Source organism: Rana temporaria, chromosome 4, assembly GCF_905171775.1.
Source record: "Rana temporaria chromosome 4, aRanTem1.1, whole genome shotgun sequence".
Taxonomy (NCBI): Eukaryota; Metazoa; Chordata; class Amphibia; order Anura; family Ranidae; genus Rana; species Rana temporaria.
Window position 1 is genome coordinate 152,276,879 of NC_053492.1, and position 13,597 is coordinate 152,290,475.

Below are 13,597 nucleotides of genomic sequence, written 5' to 3' on the forward strand. Positions count from 1 at the left end.
AATAATAATTGCAGCTGCTGTACACAAGGTGCTAATAACTTGACAAATGAAAGGTAGATGAAATTACAGCACTCACAATAGTGCCAAATAATCAGATAACAATGTAAATTATACAAATTGATGGATGAAAATGAATAAACGTCCATATAAAAGTGAATGATGTGTTCCAATCAATAAAGTGCAATTGTGCTCCAAAACTCGAGGTGCGCCATACCCGCTCCTGTGTGCCCACTCACCAAATGGAATGGACAACTAGCTTTTCAGTCTAGGGGTCGTTCAGGCTTAGATTGTTGGCCAGGGATGGCAAATTCACACCATGATACAGTGAAGATCTCCCACAATCATATCAGTCATATGTGGCTAGTATTACCAAAAATGAAATGAGAGAAGGGAAACTGGTAGTAAAGTACAGCTTGGCACAACTTTATAGCGCAAACTGAAATGGATACTTATAGAATATAAGATAAAATCACGCATTAATTAGCAAAGAATTGCATTAGGAAGCACCGCATCTAGCGCGCGTTCCACCAACAACCGGAAGTGGTGTTGTTTGGACTTGAAACCGGAAATTGCATCAACACCTTTCATCCCCCCACAAGGTGTCATCAAGGACCTATTGAGCACTGTAATTTCATCTACCTTATTTTAAAAAAAAACGTTTAATCGCAACACTAATATCTCAATTTGCACAATCCATATACTTAGAAGTTTTACTAGTTATGTAAGTTAATGGGAAAGTTCATGGCAAGTGGCCACGAATTATTTGGGCACCCCCTTCTTTTAGAACAGGAGACTGGTTGCAGCTGGGCGTGGGGTTTCTACTTTGATGTGTTTCAGATGAAGGAAAAAAAAAGCTTCAGCTGTGGGCAAGTTGTAATAATTAACTATAGACATGAAATATAGTAAAATATACAGTAGATGCAGACAGAGATGCTGACCATTCTCTCCCAGAGCCAAGGGTACGTGCCTTGCTAAATCAGCTGTCTATTCTCATACTGCTCTTACAAAATGTTAATATATCTCCTTAATAACTTGAATGAGCCCAAAACAGAGTATTTGTTACAGTATGTAAGTTTTGTAAGTATTGTACAGCAGTTATCAGTAATTTGTCAAATACACAGGTCCCTCACTAACCTTGTGGGTTCAGCTCTAAGGCAGGACTTTTATCTGATCTTTCTCTGCTTCGTTTCACGCTGGAAAACAGCCAGGGCATGCCAACCCACTTCAGTAATCACCCAGCGTTATGCCAAAGTGCCCCACATGTGTTTGAGCTGGTGGATAGCACAAATACAGTATGAGAGTAAGCACCATGAATCACTCCTGACAGCTTCATGCTCCTACACTAAGTGGCACCACCTTCCAGAGTCAACACTCTTTTTAAACATATAATTGGCCCTGCAGAAAGAGTTAAAAATAATCCCCTCCTAAGAGATTTTTTGCAAGGCGGTGTATGCACCACTCTAAACTGGCTGCTCTAAAATATGTGCAAAGCTTGCCAAAGCTGGAGTGGCCACAATGGTATCTTTTAATTAGCAATAAAGGTATGTACACCGCTCTTAGCTACACCATTCAGCAACCAACAATATATTATTATTTAGGGTGTTTAAACCTCTCCACATTGTATCAATCTGTTAGTACAATAGTTTTGAATATATAGAGTAAGCACACCACAAAGCCAAACTGCTTTAGCAATAAGTTTGTATTATGCATATATAGTACATACATACAATTGTACAAAAGGTACAAATAAACAAGTATGTCATCTAACATCAAGCATAATACAACAGATATACACTGTTTTTTCCTCCTCCTCTCTCTTTTCACCAGGGTCTGGCTCACCTTTCCTTTTCATTATAAAAGGAAATGGGAAGGGTAACAAACCCTGGGATTTTAAAGGTGTCAAAATCAAGATCAATAAATCAAATAGATAAATATAATACAAAATGTATTGTTATACATATATACATTTTTAAAAACGGAGAGATTGAACAAACACGATATCATCACAAAAGACATGATTGGCTCAGCAAAGAGCCCGCGAAAACCTGTATCAAGGATGCCCAACATGTTTCGCTCAAATAGAGCTTAATCAGGAGCTAATACAGGTCATACTAAAAAACAAGATAAAGAAAAAAGCCATAAGAAATAAAGCAATGAAACAATAAATCACTACAAATGAATTAGCATAAATGGATTACTTTCAAGGAGAATATATTTGCTTAATAGTTTAAGAGGAATACTAATGATAACAATATTTGATACAGTTACAAAAGCAGATGTGAAATATATCACATAATTGATAATGAGCAACCAACTCACCAATCCAGACCAAGTTCAATCCACATATATTGAGTAGAAAAAAATGACTACTATTAGAGGTACTGGGCAGTCTTAAGCCTCGTACACACGGTCGGACTTCAAACTAACTTTTCCGTGGATTTTTGTCCGAAGGGAGTTGGCTGGGCACACCCATAGCATACACACGGCAGGACTTTTCTGCAAACTTTCCCAAAACTTTCCCAACATAACGTGTTTTTTCTGCTCTTTACCGCCACCCTTTGGTTAACTTCTGCTATTGTTGGTTGATTTTAACATTGGTTCTAGGCATGCGTGTTTGTACTTTGGACTAAAGTCTGATGGATTCCTGTACACACAATAGGACTTTGCACTGTAGGACTTTTGTTGCCGAAAAGTCTGTCCGTTTGCAGAGTGAACTTTGTCCGATGAAAACCGAAAAAGTTTGTCCAATGGAGCGTACACACGGTAGTTTTTTTTTTGAAAACTTGCTAATTTTGAAGTTTGTTGTCAAAAAGTCCTACCGTGTGTATGGGGCTTTAGAAGAAAACCTGTTAGAGTCTGCAAAAGACTTGAGACTGGGGCAGTGGTTCACCTTCCAGCAGGACGACAACCATACCCATACAGCCAGAGCTACAAAGGAATGGTTTAGATCAAAGAATATTCATGTGTTAGAATAGCCCAGTCAAAGTCCAGTCCTAAATCCAGTTGAGAATCTGTGGCAGGACTTGAAAATTGCAGTTCATTCTGAGAGAGCTTGAGCTATTTTGCAAAGAAGAATGGGGAAAAAAACAACAACTTTACTCTAGATGTGCAAAGCTGGTAGAGACATCCCCAAAAAGACTTGCAGTTGTAATTGCAGTGAAAGTTGGTTCTACAAAGTATTGACTCTGGGGGGGGGGGGGGGGGGGGGGGCTGAATACAAATGCATGCCACACTTTTCACATATTTGTACAACCATGTATCATTTTCCTTACACTTCACAATTATGTGCCACTTTGTGTTGGTATCACATAAAATCCCAATAAAGTACATTTACCTTTTTGGTTGTAACATGACCAAATGTGGAAAATTTCAGGGGTATGAATACTTTTTCAAGGCACTGTACTTGGTTAAATGTACCTGCTGTATAATTGTATGTACTTATGCCTAATACAAACGTATTGCTAAAGCAGTTTGGCTATGTGGTGTGGCTATATATTAAACACAATAGTATCTTTAATCAATTAAAAACATAAATAGCGAAAAAATTAAAAAATATAAAAAGGAAACAAAAGATGAACAGTAAAGCATAATGATCACAACACTTTAATTTAAAAAAATCAGCATTATAATAACAATACAGGCGGTCCCCGGGTTACAAACAAGATAGGGACTGTAGGCTTGTTCTTAAGTTGAATCTGTTTGTAAGTTGGAACAGGTAAATTTTTGGTACCTTAAATAAAAGTGGACAGAAAAATCCCTGCAAAATGTACTTCTGGCATGGAGTAAACTCACTGTTTGGCACTACCAATGAGCTAAAAAAAAAAAAAAACTTGTCACACTATATATTAAAAAATTATATGTTTTTTTTTTACTAGTTGCCTAAACTAATAATAGGTTGCAAGTAGCAAGGATTACAGGGATACGGGGTATAAAGGACTTTTTCATAAGAAGCCATATAACCTAAGATTGACCCTTCCTCCCAAAAATTCCTTTGCTTGCTCAGGTCAAACAATCAACAGAATTAAAATAGACTGATTCATACAAAGCTAGTCAGCTGCTAGTCATGTTTTACTACATTTGCTGGCTTTGTAAGTTAAACGAAGCCAAGAGAAGACAATAATCATTAATGTTGCAGAAATTCACATATTTTTACATTAACACTGCAGCTAAGCTAATATTGTGTTCACCCTAAATCAACCTTCTTCAAAGTAGGGCTAATTTGGCCACTTATAGCAATGGAACCACAATATTTCCCTAACTAACCAAGTCATTGCAAGATATGATTTAACCTTTTATGATTAGAAAAATACAACAATATAGGGGGTGTACCATCGTCCTAATATTCTAGAATAAATTGAGGTGTTTCAGGGATTCCCCACAAACCCTGAAGCACCGACAGGGCCATATACACAAGACTAAATAAATTAAATGTGTACAATCTAAGTACCATATTGAATCAATGCCCCCATGTCTCATAAATATTGTGCATATATTTATATTAAAAACTATAAGTATACTCAAAAAGGAAAAGGTGAAGGAAAGGAAAGGAAAGGGGACATATTGTGAAGGAGGCACATGTCCATGTTTAACCGACTTTGAATTATATCATAAGGCAGCGTTGATATCCAGGGTGTTGGAATGGTTCCCTCGTCCCTTTCTTAAAGCATCCACCATGGTAGAACAAGACTTATCCATTTTCGATCTACAAGCTTTGCTTTGGGGTTATGAACTAGACCTACATTTGCTTTCTCATGCTTCTCCATTAACAACTGCTGCCCTACAACTATGGTACAAGAAAGGACTACTTTCCTTACTGTCCACGGATCCATCACCACTTACATCCCTCTTCGATCACCCCGGGCTACCTCAGGGACTGGGTTCATATGCAGTGGGCCCATATTCCCGCCCTGCCTGGCCCATAGCGAAGTCATTTATACATTCCACTTCCGGCTCCCCTGTATTACCTAAGGACCATCATAATTGGCTAACAACCCTACGCTTATCCTCCTTTTGTTCTAACCTATTCTCCTCGTCCCAGACCCCTAACGGATTTCGAGCGGCTGTGCTCTCTCTCAGAAACTCCAAGACACTTGCTCTCCTCTATATACACAATGCTACACGCATTGATACATGATCACCCTCCCCCCTACACAAAGAAGTGGTCCACGGATCTGGGAAAGGAACTCCATGCAACGGATTGGCAGAAATCATATTACTTCACGCACAAGTCCTCTGTCTCCTGTTACTCTCAGGAGAAAAACGTTAAGCTCCTCTCTCGATGGTACAGGGACCCTCTATCTTTACATAAAATATTTCCATCTATGCCCCCGGTATGTTGGAAATGTGGCTCGTTAGATGGTAGCTACCTCCATATTTGGTGGGCCTGTCCCTTCGGTCTCAGGTCTTTGCCATATATAGTGCGCTCTATGATCATCCACTGACACCATCACCGGAAATAGCCTTACTGTCCATGTTACCTGGTTCCATAGCATCACAGAAGGATAGTTTGCTACGTTTCTTTTTGTCGGCAACAAGGCAACTTATCCCATTATTCTGGAAATCTGCCTCTACCCCTCCATTATCCCTATGGGTCTCTTTAGTTAATGATATCATGCGAATGGAGGAGATGATAGCCCTACATTCTGACACCTACGATAAATTCAGGACCTTATGGCTCTTGTTGATTGATTACTCTTCCTCTGATTCCTTGAAAATGTTGCTGACACCTCAGGTTCAGCCCTGATGCTAGATCCGCATGCTTTTTACACAACTGGTATGTCATGGCCCGCTCGGTTCTCGGTTCCTCCTTCCCTCCTCACCCGCCCGTCTTTTTTCTTCTTCTCCTATCTCCTTCTTTACTTTCTCTCTTTTTCACTTTTCTAATGACCAACAGTAGTTCTGCTACTTTATGTTCTCTCAGTTCTCCTTGTTTCTCCATGTCAAACACCGTTAACCGACCGACATAGGGGACAATCTCATTAGTCTCTTGCTGAGTATTTATTTTGCTGAATATCAAACGATTTTTATAAACATGTTTCATCCTATGCTACAGACATCTGTTGTTTATAAATATTGTATTTTTTTATGCTGAAAATAATAAAAAATATATTTACCCCTAAAAAGAGGTAATAATCCAAAAAATGCAAGCCACAGCAAACAACGAAATAGCTAAAGAACCACAAACTAAACCACTAAAGTTGCATGTAAACTGCATGCAAGTTGCATGCATATTACATGGGGACAACCCACAGAGAACGGAAATTGTAAAGGAGCCTGTTGTATATTATGTTATGTATGTTTCCATTCTCTGTGGGTTGTCCCCATGTAATATGCGTGCAACTTGCATGCAGTTTACATGCAACTTTAGATTATGTATATGCGATTTCCATACAATTTTTTCTGAGTTAGTTGCTAATATAATCCTTAGTGAGTATACCATCAGGTTGTTCTTCGGTGACCCTCTACAGTTGTCCACTCTAATATGCTCATATTATAGTTTTTGAGGTGTAGTGACCCCAGTGCTTGTATGTAAAAAAAATTGAGCAAAAAAAGGACACTTAGACAAATATATGGACACGGACGCACCTTCAGATCTTGTGCATATAATTGTGATATTTAGTAGCATTTTCTTAACATTTTTTTTGTTTCTATGCACATCCATTTTTATTCATTAGAATACTTATTTGAGCTCTCATGCCGCGTACACACGATCATTTTTTGGCATGAAAAAAACGTAGTTTTTAAAAAATGTCATTTAAAATGATCGTGTGTGGGCTTCACATAATTTTTCAGGTTCTGAAAAACGAAAAAAAATTTTTTCCAACATGCTGCATTTTTTAACGTTGTTTTAAATGTCGTTTTTCAGGTTGTAAAAAATTATCGTGTGTGGGCTAAAACGACATTAAAAACCCGCGCATGCTCAGAAGCAAGTTATGAGACGGGAGCGCTCGTTCTGGTAAAACTACCATTCATAATGGAGTAAGCACATTCATCACGCTGTAACAGACAGAAAAGTGCGAATCGTCTTTTACTAACACAAAATCAGCTAAAGCAGCCCAAAGGCAAATGGAACTTTCCCTTTTTTAGTGCCGTCGTACGTGTTGTACGTCACCGCGCTTTGCTAAAGCATTTTTTAAAAATGATGGTGTGTGGGCAACGTCGGTTTAATGATGAAGTTGGAAAAACTTTGGGCCAGATCCACAAAGCAAATGCGCCGACTTAACTCGAGATACGTGGCGTAATTGAAATTTACACGGCGCGTATATTTGCGCCTGATCCTCAAAACGAGATACGCCTTAAAATCCTGTTTTTCCGTCCTACCTAAAATAATTACACCGGCGCTTTTCTGTGCGCAAATTACGCTAGAAACGCCGCTGTTTTGATAGGCAAAGATGCAAATGAGGGAGATAGGGCGATCCACAAAATTAAGTGTGTGCGCCGTAGATTACGCCCTGTGCGCTTCTGTTAGTTTCAATGTGTAAAGTTACACTTTATGGGCCAGATTCATGTAGCTCAGCGGATCTATAGATCCGCTCGATCTACGTGAATTAAGATCCGCTCCCGCAAGTTTAGGAGGCAAGTGGCTAATTCACAAACCACTTACCTCCAAACTTGCGACGGCGGATCCTAAATCCCCCGGCGGAATTCTAATTCCGCGGCTAGGGGAGTGTACTATTTAAATCAGGCGCGTTCCCGCGCCGATTTAAATGCGCATGCGCCGTCCGGGGAATTTCCCGGCGTGCATTGCTCCCACTGACGTCACTAGGACGTCAGTGGTTTCGACGTGAGCGGGACTTGCGACGCGCGTGTTCGTGAATCGGCGTACGCAAACGACGTTGGAAAATTCAAATTCGACGCGGGAACGCCAGCTATACTTAACATTGGCTGCGCCTGCTAAAAACAGGGGTAAGTATACGACGGGAAAACCGCTACGGAAACGACGTAAGAACACTGCGACGGGTCCGCGTACGTTCGTGAATTTGCGTATCTCGCTGATTTACATATTATTTATCGTAAATCAGCGGGAACACCCCCGGCGCCATTTTTAAATTGAAAAAAAGATCCGACAGTGTAACACAGTGTAACACTGTCAGATCTTAGCCCTATCTATGCGTATCTGATTCTATGAATCAGGCGCATAGATAGGACCAGTGTAAGTCAGAGATACGATGGTGTATCTGTAGATACACCGTCGTATCTCTTTGTGAATCTGGCCCTATAAAAGCAGCCCTAATTTTACACATGCCGTGTAAAGGTCAGCTAAAGCAACACCATTAAGGAAGAGCTGAGCACACACACTTGCTGGACTATAATCTGTATGCCAACATGCCAGGGGCATCCATGCGCATAGCTAGACTAGTGACTTCAGTGACCGAGGGTACCCCCTCTTCTGAGGGAACAGCAGTCAGGAGACGCCTCGCAGAATGCATCTTTGCACAGTAAACACACACATTAATTATGTCACAATGAGAATGCATAAATGCACACCACTGTGGTCCCTAGCACAGACATATCACATGCACATCTAATTGGATTAGATCCAAGTACCCCCCCCCCCATTGGTACTTGGGAGCAGTAACGCCACGCCACGGCTCCAATTCTGTTACTGTGCATTCATACACCATTCAGGAACCTGGGATCACTTCTCCCTGGTCCTGGGGATCCCTTCTCCACCAAAACTGAGGGTGACACCCTTATTTAATCAGGAATGCCACCCCCCCCACATTCACACATCATTCACACACATAAACCATATTATAAGTACAGTATACAAAACAAAATCATAAAAAAATAAAAAAAAATTAAAAATAAATAAAATAAAAAGTACCCCTGCAAATTAATTTCGGCGGCGTTTGCTCCGTCTGGGCTGCCCACGGCCAACTGGAGAATCTTCATGGGGGGGGGTGTTAGCAGGGGAGGGAGTATCTTCATGGGGGGGTGTTAGCAGGGGAAGGAGTATCTTCATGGGGCGGTGGGTGAGCACGGGAAGGAGGAGCCTCCCCTGGTGTCTGTCCTCCTGCTGGCCTGCCCTCCAAGGCCACTGCTATCCTTGTCAGACAGACAGTGACGGCAGCCGTATTGGCCTGGCCAGCCCGGGTATTGTCCTGGACAGCCCGGGTATTGTCCTGGACAGCCCGGGTATTGTCCTGCACAGCCTGGGTCAGGGCAGTCACCTCCTGGGCCACGCCTGTTGTGGTGGTATTCAGGTCCCACAAACATGAGTTGGTGGCCACATCACCGAGTGACTCCTTCATTACACCCAGGCTGTGCTCCATCTGGGTCAGAGTGACTTTTATCTGACCCAGAGTGCGGGTCTGCCGGGCATTGTCCTTCTGAAGACTGTCCGGCAGACGCTCGGCCACCCCCCTGGTCTCCTGGGTCGCCATCCTGCCTGCCCCTGAGGCTTGTGGCCTGGGAGGGGGGGGAGAGTGACCCTTGTGGGTTGCGGCCTGTTGGGGGAGGAGTGGGAGGGGCTACCCCTGATGGTGGCCTGACTGCTGCCAGCCTCTGGGGTAGGCTCTGGGGTAGCCTCAGGGGTAGCCTCAAGGGTATCCTCAAAGGTCATCATATCCGAGGCCAAAAGGACTTCCCGGCCAATTTGAAGATCTTCTTCCTCCACCCCCTCATCCTCCTCCCCCTCATCCTCTTCCCCCTCAACCTCCTCATGAGGGGAGGTTTGGCCACTCCCCTCCCCTGGGGAATCCTCAGCAGCCTCTTGTCCTTGGGGTGGTGCAGCAGCCTGGCCTGATGGGCCAGCAACTTCCTGGCCTGATGGGCCTGCAATCTCCTGGTCATCTGTGGAGGACACAAAACAATCACAGGTTTGAGGATCCACACACTTGGCACATCTTCCCTTCCCCCACCCACACATGCTAATCACCAGATAGAAAAACCAAAAACGTACCTGGCCCCACAGGAACACCTGTCTGATATCCACGCAGGCCCACCACCTGCTCTGGCTGGAAACACCGGGCCACTGCCCATTCCTCCTCACTCAGACGGATGGGGCAGGGTCCCCCTCCTCCAGTGCCCCTGGCATGGGCATTGATCTTAGCCACCTTGTTCCGGACCACGCTCTTTAGATCGTTTATCTTTTTTTGTATGCCAGCGGGGGTCCCCGTCTCCCCCCCCGCCGTATTGATCTGATCCGTAACCTTTTTTAATATCGCCTTCCTCTGGGCCGTGGAGGTGTTCCGGCTATCAGGCCCATGTAAATAGCGCCCATATAGGACGATGGACCTAGCAAGGATTTGCTTCTCAACCTGATTAAAATTGAGCTTCCTGCGCTTGGGTGCCATCACAGACACCACTCAGCAACAAGAAACTCACAGGACAAACAAACAAAAATACACACACAACAAACAAACAAAAACACTCACAGAAGAAACACACAAAAAGCAAAACACACAAGCAGATAGCTACTACAAATTCAAAAACAAACACGCAAATAACAAACACAAAATACAATCAGAAAAAAACAAACACAATATACAATCCAAAAAAAAAAAATACACTCAGAAAAAAACAAACAGAAAATACACTTAGCAGAAACAAACACCAACTACTATCTAATACTCCTCCAAAACTTCTCTATCACACACAACTCACCAACAAACACCGACAAACATTCAGAGCAGAAGCAACTTGCTCTAGGAAGGGTAACACAGGGAAATACTTTTGCAAGGGAAGTGTGTTTGACTGGGGCTATTTATACACAGGGCGATCCTCAAACTAAGTACGCTTGGCCTTTTACCTATCTCACTGATTGCGCCGAGCAAAGTTCTGCACATGCCCAGTGAGAAGCAGATTCGTGCGCGCATGCGCAGTACGGCCGGCCCTTCATTTGCATGGGGTCACGGCTCATTACAATGAAGCACGCCCACTTCCTTCCCACTTGCAATAACCCCGCCTTACGCCTCGGAATTTAAGTTACGCAAGCGCAATTTTGTGCGCAAATGCGCTGTGGATACGGAAATTACGACACCAACTTAGGGCGCCATAACTTAAATGACATAAGTTTTGAGTAACTTAATTTGCGGCGCTGGCTGTGGATCTGGCCCTTTGTTTTTTCTACATGCCGAAAAACGTTGTTTTTTTTCATGCTGAAAATGATCGTGTGTACGCGGCATCACATTCAATCACACATGTTAGCCATACATATTAATTAACTCACTTTACCCACCAATTAGCTCTAATTAGAGTAATGTATTCACAGGTTTGGTCACATGTCCAATATAGATCAGTGTATATATTACAGTTAATGTTTATGGTTCTTTAGCTATGAATAAGCACTTTTGAAAGTGGGAAACGCATCAGCTCCTGTATTCCATTGTTTGCTGTGGCTTGCATTTTTTGGATTATTACCTCTTTTTAATAAAGGCATTGATTTTGAGTGCGGCTGTCCAGAATTTTCTCCTCGCCCAATTGCCTATGCTTAGCCTGCACCTATTCTGAGGAGAGTTACATTTCCAGACTCTCTTCCTAGAGCGGCATCCCTTTTCCCTTTGCTCCTGGACTTTGCACACCAGAGATCTCACCTAAAAAAAAAAAACAATATTCAATCTATGTATTATACAAAACCATCAGATAAAACTAATAGAATAATTACCACATTGTCAGTGAAACGTGTTATAAATTGATTTATAGTGAACGTTTCTCCACTAGTATTCTGGAAGGTAGATTGCCCATGTGTTATGAACTGGCAAGTAAGGCATCCTCTTTTTTTGCATTTGTATATTCCTACCCTGTTGTCAAAACAACCAGGAATATCCTTAGGAGGCTTTTTGCTGGCCTTGGTTAATATGTTTTTGTCACATCTGTCCTAGTGGTGACATCACTTCAGGCCACTGATATTGCGGCCCTAGAGAGTGACCATACGGTTGGTTACCAGTAGGTTACCTTGTGAACAGCGTCTGCATACAACACCGGCTTTGACCAGAGAACCCTGCGGGTTGATTACTAGCATTACCTTGGTGCTTACTCTGGGACCACCAAGCCAGAAATCTACAACCACACTATGTTCTCCACATCCCACCAGGAGATATTACCCTGGGTGCAGTGAGAAAGTATATCAATGAGCCTATACCACCATATGGCGGTTGTTTTAGATATTGTTACACCCCTTTGTAAATATTAAAGATTAACTTTTATTCTTCAATATTGGACAGCATTGCATTGGTTTTTAACCTCTTGGATACGATTTTCCTACATCATTGGCCTCTAACTATTGCTCAATTGCGCTGTTCTCATTTTTGCTCTTGGTTTACATACAGAACAAACATGCAGGCTTCTAGATTTACATGATAACCAAGCTGTCCATAAACAGCCCCGGGGGTTGGGACGCACTATATTACTGTGATTAAAAGTCATCTGAGCACCTTTTGAGTCTGCAGCGTGCGCTGTGGAAATTCTCAAGTGCCATTACTATACCAAATATATGCTGAACCAGTAAACTTTAAGTATAAAAATGAATTATTGTTTTGAAGTCTTTTACAGGTCTAAACACTCAGGCCTTTGTAGTTTCCTGTAAATAAGTGAGCAAATTGCAGTAAGCTACAGGAGCCAATGAGATTCTACTTTTCAACGACTGAAAGCAGTCAGAATAACCATCTGTATTTTTGTAGATAACTGCACATTTCATGGTTTAATTAGCAATAACGGTCAATCCATCCAGAGCTGATATTTCCATTTTGCGTAGAATAGCTTAAATTACCCACTGGCTTCCTTTATCTCTTAGGGACCCAGGCAGGGATAACACGGCAGACAAACTCTTGTTTTCTATCCTGTAGTCTCTATTGCAGGGATGCTGTCTGATGGTCACTGTAAATGTTTTACTTTTATTGTTTTATTTTATGAAGAATGCGGTAGAGAAAGTGAGACTGCTGGCAGTGACCAAAATGCATTAGCAATTCTAGTGGGAAGATGTCACTGGCGGTATTCTTTGTAGATATAAATCTTGTGGCTGATCTATTCCACCACCTCATCTAAAATGTTAGGTTAAAGAAGTAGGAATTGTATTATGTAATCTGTTTATGCCTGTTGGGGTGACAAATAATAGGACAAAAATTATCATTTCGGTTTTTTGTTCTGTGAGGTGTGTTTTTATTTTAATAAAAAATGAAATTCAGGTGAAACAAGGGCAAATAAGCCATGTGCACAAGCCTTATTTGCTCTATAAAAAATACACCCACATTTAAACTTCCCATGTTGCTTCTCATTCATCGCTAGTCACCTGCCATTTGAAAGAAGACTAAACGCGTATGTGAAAAATTAAATCAATGGTTCACAGCAATATGTGGAGCTGCTGTCTGCTTAGTCCAAGTAAGCCACCTCAATCTTATCAGTATGAATACAATTTGCAAAGTACTCTCAATTATCTTAATTTTTAACTAGTATGCTAAACTATCTGCTTTCAAGAAGATCATTTTAATTAAATATTTCATCGTGTTTTTCTCCCAATGGAGCAGCAGCTGCTGACATCAATACCTCTGAAATCCCATTATATCAGTTAAGGATACAGCATCTGTTCCAGCTTCCCTCCACCTGCATGCAGGGTTCCCTGCTACAGTTTGATGTGTCAGAGATTAGCACAGCAGCC